This window comes from Serinus canaria, chromosome 1A, assembly GCF_022539315.1.
Source record: "Serinus canaria isolate serCan28SL12 chromosome 1A, serCan2020, whole genome shotgun sequence".
Classification (NCBI taxonomy): Eukaryota; Metazoa; Chordata; class Aves; order Passeriformes; family Fringillidae; genus Serinus; species Serinus canaria.
In genome coordinates this window covers 62,979,415-62,999,022 of record NC_066314.1, presented here as the reverse complement: position 1 = coordinate 62,999,022, position 19,608 = coordinate 62,979,415, and the positions used below count along the sequence as shown (strand labels likewise).

The 19,608-nt window shown below is 39.2% G+C and overlaps 1 protein-coding gene across 5 annotated transcripts in view; it reads left to right on the top strand.

Moving 5' to 3' along the window:
* Positions 1–8,539: 8,539 nt before the first annotated feature.
* Positions 8,540–19,608, top strand: part of CCDC91 (coiled-coil domain containing 91) — a 115,893-nt gene continuing 104,824 nt past the window's right edge. For 3 of the 5 annotated variants that reach the window (XM_009094199.4, XM_030238123.2, XM_050969701.1), the window contains exon 1: positions 8,540–8,675. The gene's annotated coding sequence lies outside the window, so the exon portion shown is untranslated. Of the gene's footprint in view, positions 8,725–19,608 lie in introns of all 5 variants that reach the window. The other 2 variants (XM_018918735.2, XM_018918736.3) reach the window with 2 other exon arrangements.

Here is a 19,608-nt window from a genome sequence, read left to right as displayed (position 1 = left end):
ACAAGAGCCTACTGTTGGCTTATGTTCAATTTGTTGTCCACCAGGACTTTTCAAGCACAACTGCTTCTCCAAGACTCTTGTTTAAATCATGAAATCTTCAAGTTTGGAAATACATTTTTGCTTTCTTCACTCATGCAAACAATATACTGGTGTGATATTCCATTATAAAATGCTAATAAATAATGTTATTTCTAAAGTACATAGTGTACTAAAATGTGGATCAATGGATTAAGGTCAAAATTCTCCTGAGTAATTTTGCAAGCATTCATCCTAATTTTTTTAACACGTGGACACATTTTTTAATACATATTTTCAAAAAGACAGATGTCTCAATTACTTTAAAAGTTTGATGATCTTTTCTACAACTGAAAAATGCTAATTTTGTTTATATGCATAAGTTTTCTTACAAACATCTTGCAAGTTAATGGAGAGATTGTAACATTTCAGGCCATGCCAGGTGTTCAATACTTTCTCAAAAATTCTTGATTGCCCAAATTCTATTCCATTAATATGGCCCATGGCAGAGGGTTTGGAAATAAATGATTTTAAGGTCCCTTCCGACCCAAGCCATTTAACAATTCTGTGATCCTAAGGGTACAAAACTACAAAACTTTGGGACTCAACTTTCTGGTGCCATGAATTTATCTGCAGGGTTCCCAACAGGAATATTCCTTTGCTCATTGTGAAATGAAAATTTTGGTTCATGAAAACCACCACTGAAATATATCACCAGAAATTCAATAATCCATTTTTTAAAACTGCTTGTTTTGGTAAAAATAATTGCACAGCATTTCAACTACCACTGGCATATCATGAGTAGAGGTTAATTTCTAATGTTATAATGGCATCTTTTGAGGATTAGATGCAAGAATCTTAGTTTATAGCATAGCAAATAGTTTACTTCTTCATTTGTAATTAAAATACTTGCTAAATGGTTAACAGGGTTTTATGTTGGATGGATTTTTTTGAAGCAGGAACATCTTGATAACTGCATCAACAGAAGATTTTCCCTCTAAAAACAGTAAGAGTTGCTAGCACTCAGAACCTGCTTAGCAATTTCTGGGTTTGCCCAAATAACCTTTTTAAAAAAATAATCATTAGGAGTGCCTTTTTCACTCATTTTCCCTGTGTGATAATGTAATTTATGCGTAGCAGAAGTCTCCAGTACAACTTGTAATTCTTTGCTTGACAGGAGGTTTCTCCGATACACTTGCACATTAGCAAACATTTACCTATTTTCAATAAAAATATCTCATCAAACTATCTTTTTATGGTCTTAGTTAAACTTTTGCATAGCAGCTTAACTACTTGGAAGTGTTTCAAATAGAAAAACAAACTCTAGTATATGAATGAATAATCAGGGTCAGAATACTAATCACCTATTTGCTTGACAGTTATTACTAGGATGTTATCCCCCCAAAAAGGACCAAGTGGTTAATAACTCTCCCTAAAATTTAGGGTGAAGAGATGGCAAACACGTCTTCATTCAGGAAAGAGAAGTGGAAACAGGAACCCGTGTTCCTTTTAGCTCTGTAATGTCAAGCTCGGTCTTTGACTATATGTAGACATGGATCTGACATTCCTGGCGGCGCAATGGCCCAGCACTGTTGGATTACTGCTGGAGAAAGGAATGGTCAGTCCCCTGTGACTGCCAGTGGAAGGAATGCCATTCCCTGGCTAAGAGCTGTCCAACAGGGATGGCTGCAGCCACCGCTGCTGACAAAGTCCAGGTCTCACAAAAAGGTGCACACTTTTTACAATGAGAACTAATTGAGGGTTTTTTTCTTCCAGAACCTTTCTGGCTGTTTGCCTGAGTCTGTCTCAAACATAACAAATTCACAGGTGGTTATAAATAACTGCAGGACTGCATTCAGACACTCAGTCTGAAGATTTTTAGGTCTTACCGCAAGCTATTTTTAACAGTGGATATTAAGACACTCATAAGGAATTACATGCTAATATGCTGAACAATCTGAGGCAGTACCTGGTTCCAGAAAGTTTGGTCAGAGAGGATTCCAGGACTGAATAATGTGGCACTGCATCTGGTTCCACTACTGCACTAGAGTCATGATTGCACAGTAGGACAGACAGTTCCAAGCAGCTGTTCCAAAACAATAGTATTTGTCCTTCTTTGGGGCTCCAGCTCATCCCCTGAGTAACTGGAATAGTTGCTCATGCAAGTTCTCTGTAATATTTTAAACCCACCTTTTTAGCTGTTGGATCATTTACCTGACATTTCTGAAATGCTAGAAATTCTGAGATTCAGCTCTGGGTTTCCATAGCTTGGAGGAAACTGTGCCAGTTCCTGCTTAAGGGAAGTTCAGGACGGACTGCATGATTTCCTAGATTACCTAATGTCTGTTTCTCTGTTTCAAGACATTACTACTAACAGCAAACTTATTATTATAAATTTTCTCAGTAATTTTAGCAAAATAATAATGAACAACCAAAATTCCTATGATAAAGTTCTATCTTTCAAATCTAGGTACTCTGAGTAGAGGTACTAAATATTAGGAAGTGGCATGATTTACCTCTCTCATTTCTTGAGATAGTCTCCACAAAACCATGTTGATAGGATAAATCCAGAAGTGCTGCAAAGCCTTTCATTTTCTTTTCAAGTATTTATCTAAAATTAAAATAAATGCAGAAGAACAACAACACAGCAAAAACTTAAAAAGAGGACCAAAAGCTTTAGGAAAACTTTTGGTCCATTGAATTTCTCTGCTACTTGACATGAACCCACAACATATGCTTAACTTCATGTATTTTGGCAATGTTGTGGAGAAGATACTGATGATGTTATAAATAAAGTTGTGTTTCAATCCTATCCATAGAAGCCTTAAATACTGAAGCTGTAAGAAAGCTAAGTGTGAAAACAGAATTGTTTTCAAGTGGCAATACTTTTGTCCTCCAAAACGATTTCTTCTGGGAGTTCTTACCCTAGGTGTTGAGAGAATTTATGGACATTGGTTGTCCACTCTTTCAAACACCCAAAAAATATGTGTACATTAGCTGCCAGTGGAAGAATCCAGCCCTACTTCTTGTTGGTGAGGTCTGGCTGATTTTAAGTACCCCAAGTATGCTCATAATGGCTTTAAAAAGAACTACTTGGACATTTCCTTCCCAGCTAAACCATTCTCCCAGCACTTGTGCAGTTTTCTGTGATTTTTAGGTGACGTCTTTGTGCCATATTGTTTACACTGGAATTTCTGTGAACTCAAATATTTATATATTTTGACATTAAATAAGGGAAGCTAAAATACTCTAAGAAATTACTACCTGAAGTAAAAGCACTGTTCATAATTGCTCTTGCAGATGTAAGAAAAAGCTGATTTAAAAAGAATTGTGCTTGTGACTCAAAAATCTGTCTTAAACCTTTTAACATGATTTCAAAAAGATGTCTCCAGTGTAGCATTGCTGCTTATATAAATGCACTTAACATATAAATCAATTAAACCAAGAAAAAAAGGTAGCTGAAAAATAGATCACTGATTACAAATTCAAAAGTACTTCCACAGGATTTAAAAAACAGCAGGATCCAATATTTAAAACAAAAACACTCAACCCAGAAAAAGACCAAGCCACCTAGTACAGTGTTTATTTAGATGCACAAAAGCTGTGATAATTGGAGAAGGTTAGTTAGGCAGATACTACTAATTGACTTCCAGGACAGGACTGCAGGACTCGAGATGGCAGGTACAGTACAACATGGTACCACAATGATTCTTGGTGAAGCTGCACAAACCTTGGCATTTCTGCCAATAAACAGATTCTATAAATGGTAAAGAAAAAAAAAAAAAAAAACCAAACCAAAACCCAACACTTTACAATGTGGCCTCTGGGTTCTGCTACTGTCATCTAAGAGAAGAAATATATTTTAATAGCTAGAGGAAAAACGTTACTCTATAGTGGTTTTTGTTTTACAGCAAGAGTTTTAACTGTCTACTTTTAGTAAATTTTTTTAAAGGAAATGACAATGATTTCTATACTATGTTTTTTCTTATAAAACCCTAAAAGGCAAACAAGAATAGCAAGCCTTCACTGTGGGTTTTTTAGTGGGTAGAAAAAGGTGGCAGAATTTTGCTAAGCTGGATTGTGGTCTAGCAACAAATACACTTTTTGCTTTTTTGCCAATTGAGAGGTCTGAAGTATGTGAGTACCTCAGTAGGGTAAAAATCAGAGATTTAACTTGAAAGAGACTTAATTATTCTACACATAGTGGCTACTTTCACAGTTAATACAGCATTTTCTTCTCCTGCCCTTTCAAGACTGAACATTACTCCTAATAGTGACCACAAGAATGAGAGAGGATGTTGGTTCTTGTTGTGGAAATTATGGTCTTGCAACAAGATGAACTTGGTCCATTCTTCCCTGCTGATCACCAAATAGTGGATCATAAAGACTTTAGATTCCCTAAGGCTAGGCTGTATTTGGAAAAAAAAAAAAAAAAAGGTTACCTTTCATATAAAGAATCTCACTGTCCCACGCCTCATTGTCTCCATCTGCTTCAGGGTAAAAGTAAATACCTCATTTTGTTGTGTTCTATCACCAACTTTCCTCAGTATGGAAATCAGCCCTGTAGGTTAATGATGGCATTTAATAGTGGTAAATCAATCCATATCTACTTTAAAAATCATGCTTGTTTAGCAGTTTTGCTTATTTCTCTACAAGGATTTAAAAAAAGCCTCCAGTCCAACAGCATTACAAACATTGTTTCCTTTGGAAGACCCACAAATATGACTGGCTTCATACCACACAAAAATGTTCAAATGAAGGGGGGTATCATCCACCTATTTATAACTACCCAGTGTTACCATGTAAGGCTGAATGAATTAAAAAAAAAAAGAAAAAGTTCCAGAACTGACAGGAATCTCTATAAACTTTGCTCTCTAGGAGACAAAACAATAACATTCAGCCCAAATTAAGATGTTTTTTGGTATTAGATTGGTTCAAACCATTTTGGGTGCAATTATGCTGGACCTTCTGTTTTTCAGTATTATGAAAGGTCTTTTTCATATTTCATAAAGCTTTAGAGGGGAACATAGTTTAAAGCCGAGTACAGCAAAAAATATAAACAATCAACCTTTTGCTATTTACTACACTCAACCTTAAGCCAAAATACAAGCCTCCCATACAGCTTCTTCTTCCTGATTCCTTCTAAAAGCTGTAATCAGTGTATAATTTGCAATGCCTTTCCTCCTCTTGCTTTTTTCTCTACTTGCTGAATTTGCACTTAATAAATAGTCCACTTCAAGGAATGAGTCTGAGGCTGAGACAAATGGATTTTCTTGTTTCCCCTTTGCTTCTTTTCCCTTCAGTTTCCCAAAATACAGTGGCAGTCGAGAATCAATACTGCTTTGGAAAAAAATGCCAACAATTTATACTGACAGTCTGACCAAACTGAGGTATTCAATGAAATGCAGTGCAGGACAGTAATAAAATTTTGGCTCTATTCCCTCAGGGTGGGCTACAACAGAAATACTCCTAAAATATAAGGGGCATTATCCAGGGAGATTTTCAAAGTGAGCTTATGGGTGCCTTGAGACAGGTCAGATGAAGTAAAAGTTGAAGTAGATTCACCAAGAGCAACTTATTTCAAGGACTACAGTGTGGCAAATCACTAGGGAAGACAGGAAGACAATTATCAAAACAAAACCACATCAGACCCCAAGGAAACCAAAAATACAGACATTTTGAAAATTATAGCCTTAAAAAAAAACCTTATAAACAAGTAAGGAAAAAATCCCAACCAGAGATAGAGGCCTGTGTTACAAAGATTTAAATTGTGCGGAAAAGATGTTGAAATGGATTTTTGGACAAGCTAAATATAATTATACACAAAACCCCCTTAATATTTCAATTCTTTTTTGGAGCAGTTCTAGTATGCTAGGCACACTTTTCTCTTGTGCTCCTGGTATATAAATTAAGGATAGAAGATGCAAAATTAATGCAGCCACTTCAGCGGAAAATCAAAACAAAAGTGCTTTCATTTTTCTCATCTACCAAATTCTGACATGGAAAAAAAAGAGAAGAGATAAAAAATAGAAGTCTGATATTGGTCATAAAAAGATTAACTAAAGTCAGGAATAATAATAATAATAATAATAATAATAATAATAATAATAATAATAATAATAATAATAATAATAATAATAATAAGTTGTAACAAGGAATACATTTACTTCAACTAAATTTCAAAATGGAGAAAATAAGCTAATTAGAGGAGTCTACATTTTGAGGGAACATTTTTCTTCCTATAAGTAGAAAAGTGTAAAGTTATGTATACTAAATACTACTTTTCACAACCCAAAAGACACAGCTGTGCTTTAAAGACAGAGTGAAATTGTAATTATCTACTTTGGCTTGGTAAGAGCTACTTTTTTTTGGCTTTTTGCCCAGAATACATTTATTCCTTCAGCAAAAGACAGTATAGCAAATTCTAAAACAGAAAAGAAACATGCTACAGAGTTGCAATACAAGAACACATTGATGATAAACATAACATACTTGTGGTTTACTGCCTTGAGTAATCCAAATTTACACTAATCTGTATAAAGAGAATAATAACTGGATAGTAAAAAAAAGTGAAATCTTCAATTTATTGACAAAATAGGAGCAGGCACTCCAGGCCTCAGAGCATGTTTGAACACCACCCTGGAAAGAACCTCCTGAAGTCCTGAGAATCTAAATATTCACTTTTAGCATTTCAGAAACCAATCAAATAACTACTGACTAAAACTTTATAAAATTAATATAGAATATTGAGAAGGTGTTTTTAGGGAGAATTTTTTCCCCCTTTACATCCAAGAAGAAACCATGATATAATGGTCTTTAGCTGGGATAACACTGCAGTAGAAGATTAACTGAAGCAGAAAACAAGCCCTTAATTGCTGCTTTTGTCTGCTGAGTATGAATGTTTCAGAAACTTCTATCAAACTGTCAAATTTTGTAGTGCTCAGCACACAGGCACAAGCTTTTTTGTTTTTTCCATGGTGTATCTTTGAAGAAGACTGATAAAGTTGTATGCTATTTAGCCCTCCAAAAAATCTTGTCCTATAGCTACCTTCAGGAACACTGCAGTCAGGTATAATGGGACACAAGACCTACACCATAATATCTCTTAATTTTCAATAATATTTTGGTGGGGCCCTGGCACAGGTAGCCCAGAGAAGCTGTGGCTGCCCTGTCCCTGGAAATGTTCAAGGCCAGGTTGGACAGGGCTTGGAGCAGTCTGGGGTAGTGGAAAGGTGTCCCTGCACATGGCAGGGTTGGAACTGGATGAGCTTTAAGGTCCCTTGGAAGCCAAACCAGACTGTAATTCTGTGATTTTATGTTTCTTCATGTAACATGGAACAGGAAACTGCTGCAAGGTACTGCTCCAGTGGCATAATGTTACATCTCTTTTCATTCTATAACCTTTAATGAACTGTTCATTAAGTATCTTTCTACTTCATACTGACACAGTTCTGTTCACAAAAGAGGTTAGGTAGTGAAATCAACCAGTTGTTTTCCCAGTTCATCACAATGTGTCATTCACAGCTCAGCTGCTCGCCCTACTTTGGCCTCTTTATGCCATGTCCCCTCATAGAATGGCACAAAGGCTTATCTCCCCCTGCCCAGACCTGGGCTGCTGTAATCCTCACTATCCTGCCAGTTCCTGGTTCATTTCCATTCTTCTCAGTACAAGAAAGAAAAGGAGAAGGGCCTCAAAGGTGATGAGTGATGAGCAGGTCTCTGGCGAGGAGAGAGTGTGGGAGCTGGGGCTGTTTATTCTGGAGAAGAGAGGACTGAGAGGGGACCTCATTAATGCAGATAAGTATCTCAAAGGAGTGCCAAGAGCAGGGACCAAACCAAACTCTTTCCAGTGGTACCCACTGACAGTGTGAGGAGCAAAGTCCATAAACTAAAACACGAGAAGTTTCTTTTTAACACGAGGAAGGACTTCTTCCCATTGAGGCTGGCAGAGCACTGCACAGCTGTCCAGGGAGGGTGTGGATACTCCCACTCTGGAAACATTCCAAACCCACCTCTGCGCCACCTGCTCTGCGTGACCCTGTCCTGGCAGAGAGGTTGGACTGGATTCTCTCCAGAGGTTCCTTCCAACCCTCAGGATCCCGTGATTCTGGGATGACACTGAAGAGACACTGCTGGTGCTCTGCCACGCACCGACCCTACGGTTGGGCTGGGTGAGCAAACACGGACCGGGAACCAAAGGGCAAGGGGCAGAGGCTCCATCGAGGACGGGGGGTGATGCCGGGGGTGATGCCAGCCGTGCTTCTAGAGCTGCCCGGCAGGAGCAGTGAGCGGCGGGGGCGGCCCGGAGCCCGGCCGGGATGAGCAGCAGCGTCCGGCGCTGCGGGGGCTGTTCCGGACTTCAGGAGCTCCCTAAACACAAACACAGCAGTCCAGAAAGTTTACAGAATAAATTCTGTTTATTCTCTAAAGGGCGCACACTGGAGCTTTCCACAAACCACGCTTAGGTGGTAATAACTCGCAATCTTTAGTAAAGCCAAATTCATATGGACCCGCCTATCTAATCGACGCTCTCCGCCTACCTAATGCATATTTATCCGGTGATGCAATCTTACGCAATGCTACAAACACGAGGTTGTTTCCTTCATTAAGCAACTCGTATTGTAGAAGTTATCTGACGCCATCAGTTGCTTTTACACAAGGTGAGACAAGCCAGCCTGGGGACAGACAATTCAGCTCGGAGGCATCAAGGTGACCTCGGCCGCGGGGAGCGGGGGGGCGGCCGGATCCACATCCGGGTGAGGCCGCGCCGGCGGGGAGCGGGGACGGGGCAGGCCGGCAGCTGCGGGGGCTGGTCCCGGCTGGGTCCGAGCCCTGCCAGCCCCGGGTCACAGCCCTTCCAGCCCCTGGTCACAGCCAGGACCTTCGCTGGCCGAGCGGGCGGCAGAGCCCGGCCGGAGCGTGGCTGCAGGGATGGGCCCTTCGAAGTCCTCCCTCACCTGCCGCCATTCTCCTGCCTTCAGCTTCTTGCAGCTTCATCTGTTTCCTCCTGTCTCCACCTGCTTCCACCTGCCTTCGCTTGCCCTCACCTGCCCTCTCCTGCCTTTTCCTACTTGCACCTTCCTTCTCTGTCCTTCATCTGCCCCCTCACCTGCCTGCCCTGTGCCGCGGCACTGACAGCCGTGTGTGGCGCTGGTGATGCCCTTAATGATGGGCCATAAGGGTCGCTTAGAAAAGCCCTACAAAAGGGGCTTTTAGAATGAGTTCAGAGGAGCAGCAGGGGCCTTCCTTCCTTCCCTGCGCTTTCCTTCTCCGCCCCAGAAAATCGGTGTCCCTGTCAGCAAGAGAAAGCTTGGAGTAGTTCTCTAGCCCACAGGTTTGGAAATCCTGGCTGTGAGTTCTTTGCTCTTCTGCTTCCAAGGCCAAACTGTGCGTGGCCAAGTTTTCAAACATTGTCCAGAATCTTTCAGTTGTGAAATATCCTGCGTGATTTTTCAGAGGTGCGTGGGCGCCTAGTATCTGGTATTGTAAACAGCATTAGGTGTTGAAGTATTCCTGAAAATCTCTCAGAATCTTCAGGCATCTAAACCACTTGCTGTAAATCTGGTCTGTAAATATTTTAGGAATTTTGAGGCTTCTGATCTGTGTAACAGGGTTGACTGTGTCCTCTTGATACCTCAGCGCTCCTGAGCCCACCCTTCTGCTCTGGGAAATTGCCATGATGAGTTCTGCCTGCAGCTTTGGTTCTTGTCAGTAGACTCTAGTTTATTTCATAGCCAGTTTTTCTTTTCTCTCTTAGCTATTCTTTTTGCCTATCAATTGCACACAGTGAACGCATCTTTTGCCACCTTTCTGCAGCATTTTAGTGGAACTACGGGTAGTGTTTGTCACAGTGCTTGAACACCTGTTTCAGTACACCTGCTTAATAGTTTTTGTTCTCAGCACTTCCTGGCTGTTTGCCCTTCTGTTCTTCAGATTTTGCTCTTCCACGTAGATTTTTTGAATATATGGCCATGATCTGAGCGCCTCCATATCCATGGCTTGACTGTCTAAAGTAAATGTTGATGCAAGTGTTGTAATTACTTCCTTGTTTTTCCTTCAGGGGCTATCAGTTTCTCCCTCCCTAATACTGGAAGCAGACTGCTGACCATCCTCAAACACAGACTGCAGGGCAGACAGTGTCTGTTGAGTGAAGTAGTGATCCTCATGTTGGTAGGATCTGAAAGAAGAAAACCTTGGAAGCTCAATGAAGGGTAGATAATCCCAGAGCCTTTTTCCAGGGCCTCTTGAGGAGATTCTTAATCGTATTTTGGAAGGAAGACAATTAAATACGGGAGATAAATTTCTGTGCTCTGTGCCTCAGTGTGTCTCTGTGAATTGTTCCACCAGTAGCACTTTCTGCTGTTAGTCTGGGACCCTGAAGCTGAGATGGTGTTTTACTGGAGCTCTGCTGAGGGGGTGGGTGGGTCATGTGCATGCCAGATTGAGACAATTAGCATTGAAATAGGGTCTGTTGCCTTTGGATTTGTTTTCATCCAAATCTTTCTCTGACCATTGTTATAATTAAGTTTAAGGCTTCCCACCAGTTTGATTCTACCTGGAGTGGTTGAAAACTGAGCATACCAGATGACACATTTGCTTCTGCCGCATTCACACAGAAACCTCCGTGAGGATTTGGAGACAGTGATCAGACTGTGTCTCACTAGAACTCCCAATGCAGTTTTAGTCCTTTTGCAATTGATTGGGAGCTCCTTGACTGTTTTTTGCACGTCTTTGAAAACAACCCTGGGCTGTTGGGCCAGCTCCTTCACATTTCTTTCCAAGTGACACAGCTACTGCCAGAGCTTGGTGAAGAGTATTTGCTGTCTAGGTGCTGTTAGCTGCTTCTGTGGTGTCAGGCTGATGACAGCCACACAGAGTTAGAGATGCCAAAATGCAGTTAGGCTATGAAGGATGTTTCTGCTCCAGAGGAACAGCTGGATTGCAATCTTAAGGGCAGTAACTCCAAATCTTTATGGAGCTGCTGAGATGGATACCCAAGCATGGTGTCTCTCTGAGGGCTTGGCTGAAAACCCAGCTTCCAGGAGGGCTTGCAACACCAAGTGGGAAAAGGTTTGTGGTATGATGGAAACACACTTACAGTGAGTCCTTAAATGTACAGTTCACAGTACCTTCCTGCCCATGTCCAGGTATTCCAGGTGTGGTTTGTGTGTGCAGGGCCCCATATCCTCCTGTGTAGTGGAATGTGCTGCTGTCCATCTGTGCAGTGCTTCATGCTCAAATGCCCTTACAGGGAGGTTTTCTGCTCAAGGAAAACGAATCTGGTTATAATAATGAAAGAGAAAAATTCTTGTTTAACCAGTCTTGATACTCAGAACTTTTACAGCTGGATTTGTTTCTTTGCTTGCTTGCTTGCTTTTTGTGTAGGGCTTTCCCCTCAGTACACTCCAAGTCTCAGGCTACAGACTCTAAATTTTAAGTCATGGGGACTAAATCTACCTTTAAGTGCAGTGTAAGTGGCAGATCATCTGAAAAGTGTTTCAAGGTGAATTTCAGACTCTGCATTTTAACATCTGTTACGTTTCATTGCTTCATTACTTTGATATTTGTAAATATAAGAATATATCAGAAGTTCAAAATGCAGGACTTGTTTTTCTTTTTCTACCTCATGCTTCTAAAGACTTAAGACTTATGTGGAAATTACCCCTGCTGGTGTTAGTAAAAACAAATACCTTAAATTTGAAGGTTGGATTTATCTTTTCTGATAAGGCCTCTTGCAACCCAAATCTTCCCTCATTACTGTGCATCCTTTAAGCAAAGGTATCTGCTCTTTAGACCTGAATCTTCAGAAGTAGTACTATTTTCACATATAAAAATCAAGTGCTTTGTAATTTTCTTAATGTAGAATTATATTATCTAATCTTTCTTGGTATGCAGTAGGATTTATATTACTTTATCCTGAAGAGTTGGGATTGACCAGTGTGAAGAATTTTGCTTTTCTGACATAATAGGCTTTTTTTCCTTTTCATTGTTCAGTTGGCAGATTTATTTTAGGTGTGCCTTAAATGAATTCTGGGGGTTCTGTCCACTCTTTCAATTAAACTATTAAAATTTTAAATTCCATTCTAGGGAGTGGTTGGAGAAACAGAATTATGTACCCATAAATTTCTTTCTAAGTAATCACAGAGGGCTTTCTGAATTAAGAAAAAAGTGAAGTGTTTTTACTTACACATACAAGTGGCAATGGATGTTCCTCAACTGGTTTTCAGGGATGTAATTTTTATGGAGTTTTTCTGCAGTTTCCCATCAGATTTATGTGACATCTGTGTCTGCCTTAAGTTTGTTGGCATTCATGAGGCTGAAATTTCCTGTGATCACCTTGATACAGACACTGCTTGGTCAATGTTCCCATCATTTGAATCACAGCTAGAGGAATGGGAATAATATTTATAAAGTCATTTTGGATCCTCAGAAAGAGAAGTATTTATCATACCTATATAATGCTCATAAGAGAATAGCAGGTTTTTTGTATTTGTCATTGGAATGATAAAAATTCATTCATTTGAATGTCTTTCAGAGAAGAATTTGGAAATGGATTTAGCTTAAATATATGTCTTGTGTTATATTTGCAGAAGTTCTAAGAGTTAATTATAAGAAAATCAAGAATGTCTAAACTATAGTGCTAATTTAGTACAAAAAAAAAAAAAAGAGCTAAAATCTCAGGCAGTTTGTCGAACTCTGAGGTCTTCAGAAACCTTCCACTCTGTGAAAATGATATAGGGATACATCCTGATTTATAGGGCTCCCATGAACAAATATGGTAAGTTTAAGAATGTAGAGTTTTTCAACTATTCAGCATTTTTCTTGAATAAAGAACCAAATTTGAACCTCTTTCTCTGATAACATATGGCATCATAATACTCAAATATTAAATATTCAGGCAAGTCTTCACTTGCAGTGAAACATAAGTCAGGTTCAGACCCATTCTTCCAAAGACCCATTCAGACCCATTCTTCCAAAGACTCCAGGAATATTCCTCTCATTTTAGTGCAGTCCTGGAAAAGATGACAAATTTTTGTGCCCATGCATAAATTGATTTTAGGTGCCCATGCAACAGTAATGGTTGGGGCTGTTTGTTTCCTTTCAGAAAAAATTATTTACATATTTAATGCTGATAGCAGAGGTGGTTCCAAATTGAGTCTTTTGCTTCTCTTCATCTTTCCTCTGGATTATAAGGCTGTAGCAGATCAATCAAAGCAATCTCTGCTGGAGGGTATGTTGCTTGCAGGAATACAGTTTGAATCTGGCACTAGGGTCTGACAGTACTTAAATCTTGGTATCTTTGGAAATGAAGGATTTAGGGTGTGCAAGCACATTTTGAAATGCAAAACTTCCAAACTCAAATTATTCCAGTGTGCAAACTAGTAATTTCAAGGCTGTAGCCTTGGATCTGTTACTAGAGCTGTTGCTTTTCCTTCAACAAAGGACTTAAAAAGGTATTTAATGTGCTGTGTTATTTGTAGAAGAGCAGTTCACAGGGACATTGCTATCAGTGTTTGAGCGTGCTGGCTGATTGGGTTTTGTTTCTGTACATACTAGAGAATTGCACTCTAGCTATGGACCATGGCATTCATGAGAGCTCTCAGCACACCAAAGCATTGCATCTTTTGATCTGGGTAGAAGATGAAAAATTCACAAATGACACTCATTTTTTTTCAAGTGACAAGAAGTGTGTATAAAAATGGAGTGGAAATTCCATACTTTAGTATGGATATGATAGAAGGCATGTCTTGTGAGGAGCAGCCAGACAGACTCTGGATTTGTCCAGTTTGGAGAGAGGGAGGCTGAGGGGTGCCCTCCATGAGGGTGGCCAGGCAGGGCAGAGGCTCCCAGGTTGGTGCCCAAGGCGTGTCCATGTCTTGGAGGCACTTGGACAATGCCCTTCCTAATGAGCTCTGACTTTTGGTGAGGGCTCAGGCTGTTGGACCAGATGATTGTTGTAGGTCTGTTGTAGCTGGAACTATTCTGTTCTGTGAATACTCTGGGGAGGGGATGCAGCTGTGGGAGAGGATATTGAATAAATATGAGCTGAAAGGGATGACAGATGCTTGCCCTAAGCTGTGGACATTTCAAGAAAATCACTGCTGTAGACATCCTTGCTGTTGCACATGTGCAGGGCGCAGTAGCTGGAGACAGAAGAAATCTTGAAGAAGGTGAACAGGTTTAGAGGTGCTTCATCAGTTAATAACCATGCTCTCAAAAAGAGAATATAATCTCCTGCAGCAAAACAGGAGCTAAGCTAATGCTGGAAGTAGTTTAACATTTAAAAACCCAGCTGAACAAACCCCCTTCGTCTGGGAAGCAGAAATTAACAATCCATTACATCAGTTCATAAGCAATTTGATCTCAATATAGAAGATTATGAAAGGATTCTTTGTATCAGCCTTACAAGCCTTAAAATTAAAAGCTCATAAGTAATTTTTTGCCTCCTTCCCAGGTGTTTATATTCAAGTTGAATGATTACACATAAAATTTAAATATTTGAAATACAAAACTTCCAAAGGTTTAGAAATTATTTTGTTATCTAAACTTCTGTTAGATTGTAAATAAATAAATGTACTAAATATTACGAGTTCATTCTGTGTTTCCTTAATGTTTATTCTGTGTCTCCTTAAGGTTTCTGAATAAAGTGAATGCAGGTAAAAGCTATCCAATATTCTGTGTATTGTTCTGAAAACTTGGTCTTGTAGTTCATTATTCCTAAATACTTTGCCAAAACCCACTGCTAGAATTTTTTTATCTTGGGGTGGGTTTACAAAAAGATGGAATTGATTTACTTTGAATGTATTTTAGTATCCATTTATATTAAATACCTATGTTTTCATATAAGTGTCTTCTGTTTATTGCAGAACACAGTGATGTTTGGGATTTTGTAAAAATTACTGAGGAAGAGAGACCTACAGTCAAGTTCTTTGTGCTAGGCTTACTTTTTTCAAGATTTTAACAACACATTACTGTGTTACCGTTCTCGAGCTTAGTGTGTGTGTATAGAGAGAAATAAAGTGGAAATCCTGTCTCTGAGGATTGGAATTTAGTGTAGATTTAGAAACCAAAATATTGGAAACCAATAGATTGGTTTCCAATCTACAGATGGAAACCAAAATATTTTACCATGCATTTGCCAGTTAAGCTTTTAAAAGGACTTTCCATGGGGTGCAGCTTCTGAAATAGTGTAATAGTGAGTTTCTGAAGAGGTTTCCACACAATGCACATGCCACAGTCAGCTTGCTTTTAGTTCACAAACTGCCACAGTGAAAAATCAGTATCTTGGCCTGATCCACTGCAGACTGAAGAAAAGTTGTACTTGGTTTGAAATCATGGAATTGTTAAAGTTGGAAAAGACCTTCAAGGTGGTTGGTTCCAGCCATTAACCTGACACTGCCAAGGTCACCACTAACCCCTGTCCACTGGTGGCACATCCCCGTGTCTTTTAAATGCCTCCAGGGTTGGTGGCTCCACCACTGCCCTGGGCAGACTTCCAGTGCTTGGCCACCCTTTTGTGGAAGATTTTTTTTTTTCCCCAATATTCCATCTAAACATCTCCTGGCACAGCTTGAAGGTCTTTCCCCTTTTCCTATCCCTTGTTCCCTGGGAGCAGAGCCTGGCCCCATCTGGCTGCACTCTCCTGAGTTGTGGAGAGCCAGAAGGTCCCCCCAAGTATCCTTTTCTCCAGACCAAACATTCCCACCTCCCTCAGCCACTCTGTTCACAATTCTCTGGGCCTGTTCACCCAGCCATTTATTTTACCTGGCAAAGAGTGCACAAGTTCAAGTCAGGAGCAGCCAGTTTCTCCAGGTGAAGACATTGGAAAAAGATAAGTTCTACTAAAGTCCAGGTAAAAGAATCCAAAGCCTTTCTCTCATCCAAAACATGGGTCACCTTGTCATGGGAGATCAGGTCAGATCCTCCTTCCCTCTCTGTTGGTTGGTGGGAGGAATACTTCCTAATGTCCAGCCAACTGGGACTGCCTAAATAGCCAGGACTGCTGGTACATGGTTGGACGTGGCCCTGTGGGCTCTCTCAGCAGCTTGCTCAGCATCTCAGGTGGATGCCAGCCAGCCCTGTAGATGTGTGTGTGTCTGAGAGGCACAGCAGCATCATCTTCTGGAATTTGGGGTTCATTCTGCTCCTCTCCCTCTCTTCCAGCTCAGGCCTGGCTACCTGGGGACACTTGGTCTTGCTACTGAAGACTGAGGCCAAGACAGCACTAAGTACCTAAGCCTTTTCCTCATTCTTTCTCATTATTTTTCACTGCATCCAATGAGGGTGAAGATTTAGACCTCCTTTTCTTGTTGTATTTATAAAATCATTTTTTGTAGTGTCTTTTATGGTGGTAGCCAGGTGAAGTTTTAGTTGGGCTTGGGCCCTTTTGAATTCTTCCCTACAGAACCTCATGCCCTCCTTGCAGTCCTGTTTCCCCTCAGCTGGGTTGGATTTCTAGCAGACACCCAGTAAAAGGGCCAGCAATTAATTGTGAGATTTTAGAGAATATTTCATCTGTCTCCATCCTGTTTGGGTGGGCTGTAACATACTCCCACTGGGATATCTGCCTTGTTCACCTTTCCTCTGATTTTTACCCAAAATACTTTCTGCCCCCTTTCCCCTTTTTGCTTCTTTTTCTTTTCCTCTGGACAAGTTCCTGCACATTTGTTTAGCACTGATGGACAGTAGCATTGTAAACTGACTCTGGAGGGGTCTCAGAAACTGAGAACTTTAAAAGCACTTTTGTTTAATCCACTTAAAAATTATTCTTACAGAAATTTAAGGTTAATCACAGTGTGATGAATGATAAAATGAGATACTGATACTCTGAGACCAGATGAAATTTGTTATTAGGAGCTAAAAAATAGGTTCTGCTTTAGGACTTTCCTAAATACCTTTTCCAATTAAAGAATGCTCAAAAAATGTGTGATACAGCTATTTAACTTCCATCAATATTGAATGTACCTGGGATTTAGTTAAATTATCCTTAGAAATGCACTTATGAACTGCCTTTAATGTTTATAAAGAGGCCTGGCTTGCCCTTTTGTTGGGGTTGAAAGAGCCATATTGGTTTAAGAATCTTTAAGTGGAGAAGAGACAAGAACTAATATGCTTGAAAATTTCAAAAACTGAGTCAAATTATAATTATGTTTGGAAACTATTTCATTTAAATTGACTGTGTGCCCTGAAGACTTTGCTATACATAGATCCTTTTGTTTTACTATCTGAAAATAAGTGTGTTCTTTGTCTTTCTCTTTATATATATATATATATATATATATATATATATATACACACACCTGTATCTAACTGCACACACCTGTATTGCCCCAGTTGTATTTTCACAGTTGAGCAAAGTTGTTTCTTTGGATTTTGTTTTGTGGGTTTTTTCTTTTTTTTTTTATAACAAGCTGAAATAATGTGTAAATCCCCAGTACTTTCAGAGCATACCTTTAGAAGTTAACCACCTTTGTCATTCATTTATGAGGGACCAAGGTAATACTGTTAAAAAATGAACTTATCAGTAAAAGGTTTCAAAATGTTTTTTACAAGATTCTGGCTTGCTAAATTGCCTTGATATATTCCAGAGTGTGTTAAGGAAAAGATGGAAAAGGTTAATTTATTGAATTATTGTGGTGTGAACTCTATTGAAGAGTTGTTTTGTTTACTAGAAGAGATGAATACTGAGTAGCAAGAGTACTCAAAAATAGTTACAAAAATGTAACTAAAAAAACTCTTTTTACAAGTTATGATCTAGATGTGGTATTTGTAAAACACACTTGGAAATGAATTAATTCTCTTTCTAACATCCATGAATATTTTTTCTTTAAAAAAAAAGGAAAAAAGTTAACAAAGTTGTTTCACAAACATAATTCATTTTGATTTTAAATGGTTGTCTTCCAGTAGCATCTATGCTAAAATCTTTTCCAATTTCCTCATGGTGTAAAATACACCATAATCTGATTAGAGTCTCTAGTTAATAAAATAAGGGTTTTAATGTTTTTTTTTTTAAAGGGTTTTTTTATGTTAAGTTTTATGTCAACATTGAATACCATGGAAATATTATTGTATTTAAAAATTATGTGTATTTAACCTGGTTTAAGTCTACATGACTGCAGAACATGTGAATTTAGTAAAGCCAACAAAGGATGGAACACTGACAGTGTCTTTGGGACAGCAGGGGCTAATGATTAGATTGTGCTTATTAATCCAGTCCAGGTTCCTCCATAAGGTTGGAATTATGAAGCCACACACCAAATAAAAAAGTGAGGGAAGGCTGAAAGGAGACCAACAGTCTCAGAGTTGAGTTTAGTTCTAGTCTTAGGCAGACTAGAACAGGCAGGTTCCTGGTCACAGTTCTGGTGCCAGCCAGCCAGGCTCCCTCCTGAGCAGCTGCTCTCATGAAATGCACTGGGTTTGAATTTCTTAAAATTATTTTGGCATTTAAAAGGGGTTTTTGTTTGTTCCTATTCAGTGAAATGCTTTACAATATTAATTTTCTGTGTAAGTTGTGCAGTGTGCAATTTTTGTCCTGTGGAAAGTAGTCATTTGATGATAGGAATAACCTGTTAATTATGAGTGAAGGAAGATAGTTGTGAATTTTTCAGTTGATTTTTTTTTTTTACAATCATGTAGTTTAGAAGATGGCCTGATAAGCTTCAGGTTGGCCATTCACATACATTTCTTTGTTAAAGCCTTTACAGAAAATTATAATTATCACCTGAAACTTTAAATTGCTAAATGTGGGGTTTTTTTTTATTTTAATTACTATTGAGTGTAAGTGTAGGGCATTAATGGTTATTGTTGTAACATTCAAGTTTTTTCTTGCTGACTTTAGTCAAGCAGAACTTGTTTTCATTGGGAATTTTGCTGACTGAAGACTGTGTAATTGCCCAGTAATTAACATAGTTAAAAGATATCACTCTACGTGTAGTTTGCACTTTGGAACCCAAACGTTCTGTCGGTTTTTGCAGCATTGCCAGAAGGGATACTTTTGCATAGTAATTTGAATAAATTTCAGTAGTTCTCTTTTAACAGTGCTGGTTTCAAAAACCATTAGCCTCTGTGAATATATAAGGCCCTTGTTACCTTAAATAATTCCATGAATTCTCAAGTATATAATTTCTAATTTCACTGTGTGCTTGTATAAATAACTGTCCACTACAACTTGTTACTGTTTTGTTCTTGTACGTGTATTCTACATGCCTGGAAGTTTCATACTTTAGGATGAATATCTGTTAGGCATGCATTACTTCCAGTTTAGCAAGTCTTAGAGGACTTACAAAATTGTGATTTAAAATAAATTAGCTGAGAGAAGGAACAACTAGTTTCTTTTAAACAGGGAAGATGTGGAGCGTTTTGGTTTTGTCTGTTTGTTTGGGGCTGGGGAGGAGTTTAACTCTTCTTGAATGAGAAATAATTTTTGCTTAATTGTTAACTGACGTGTGATATTCTTGGTATGTGCCCTCCTCACTTGGTCCTTAAATGTCCTGGTAACTTGCTGAGTGTGGAACCTTTTAGGAAACATCTCCCTCTTTCTGAGAAGGGCCTGGTAGTTCTGACAAATCTTTGTCAAAAGCTTTGGCCCTAAAG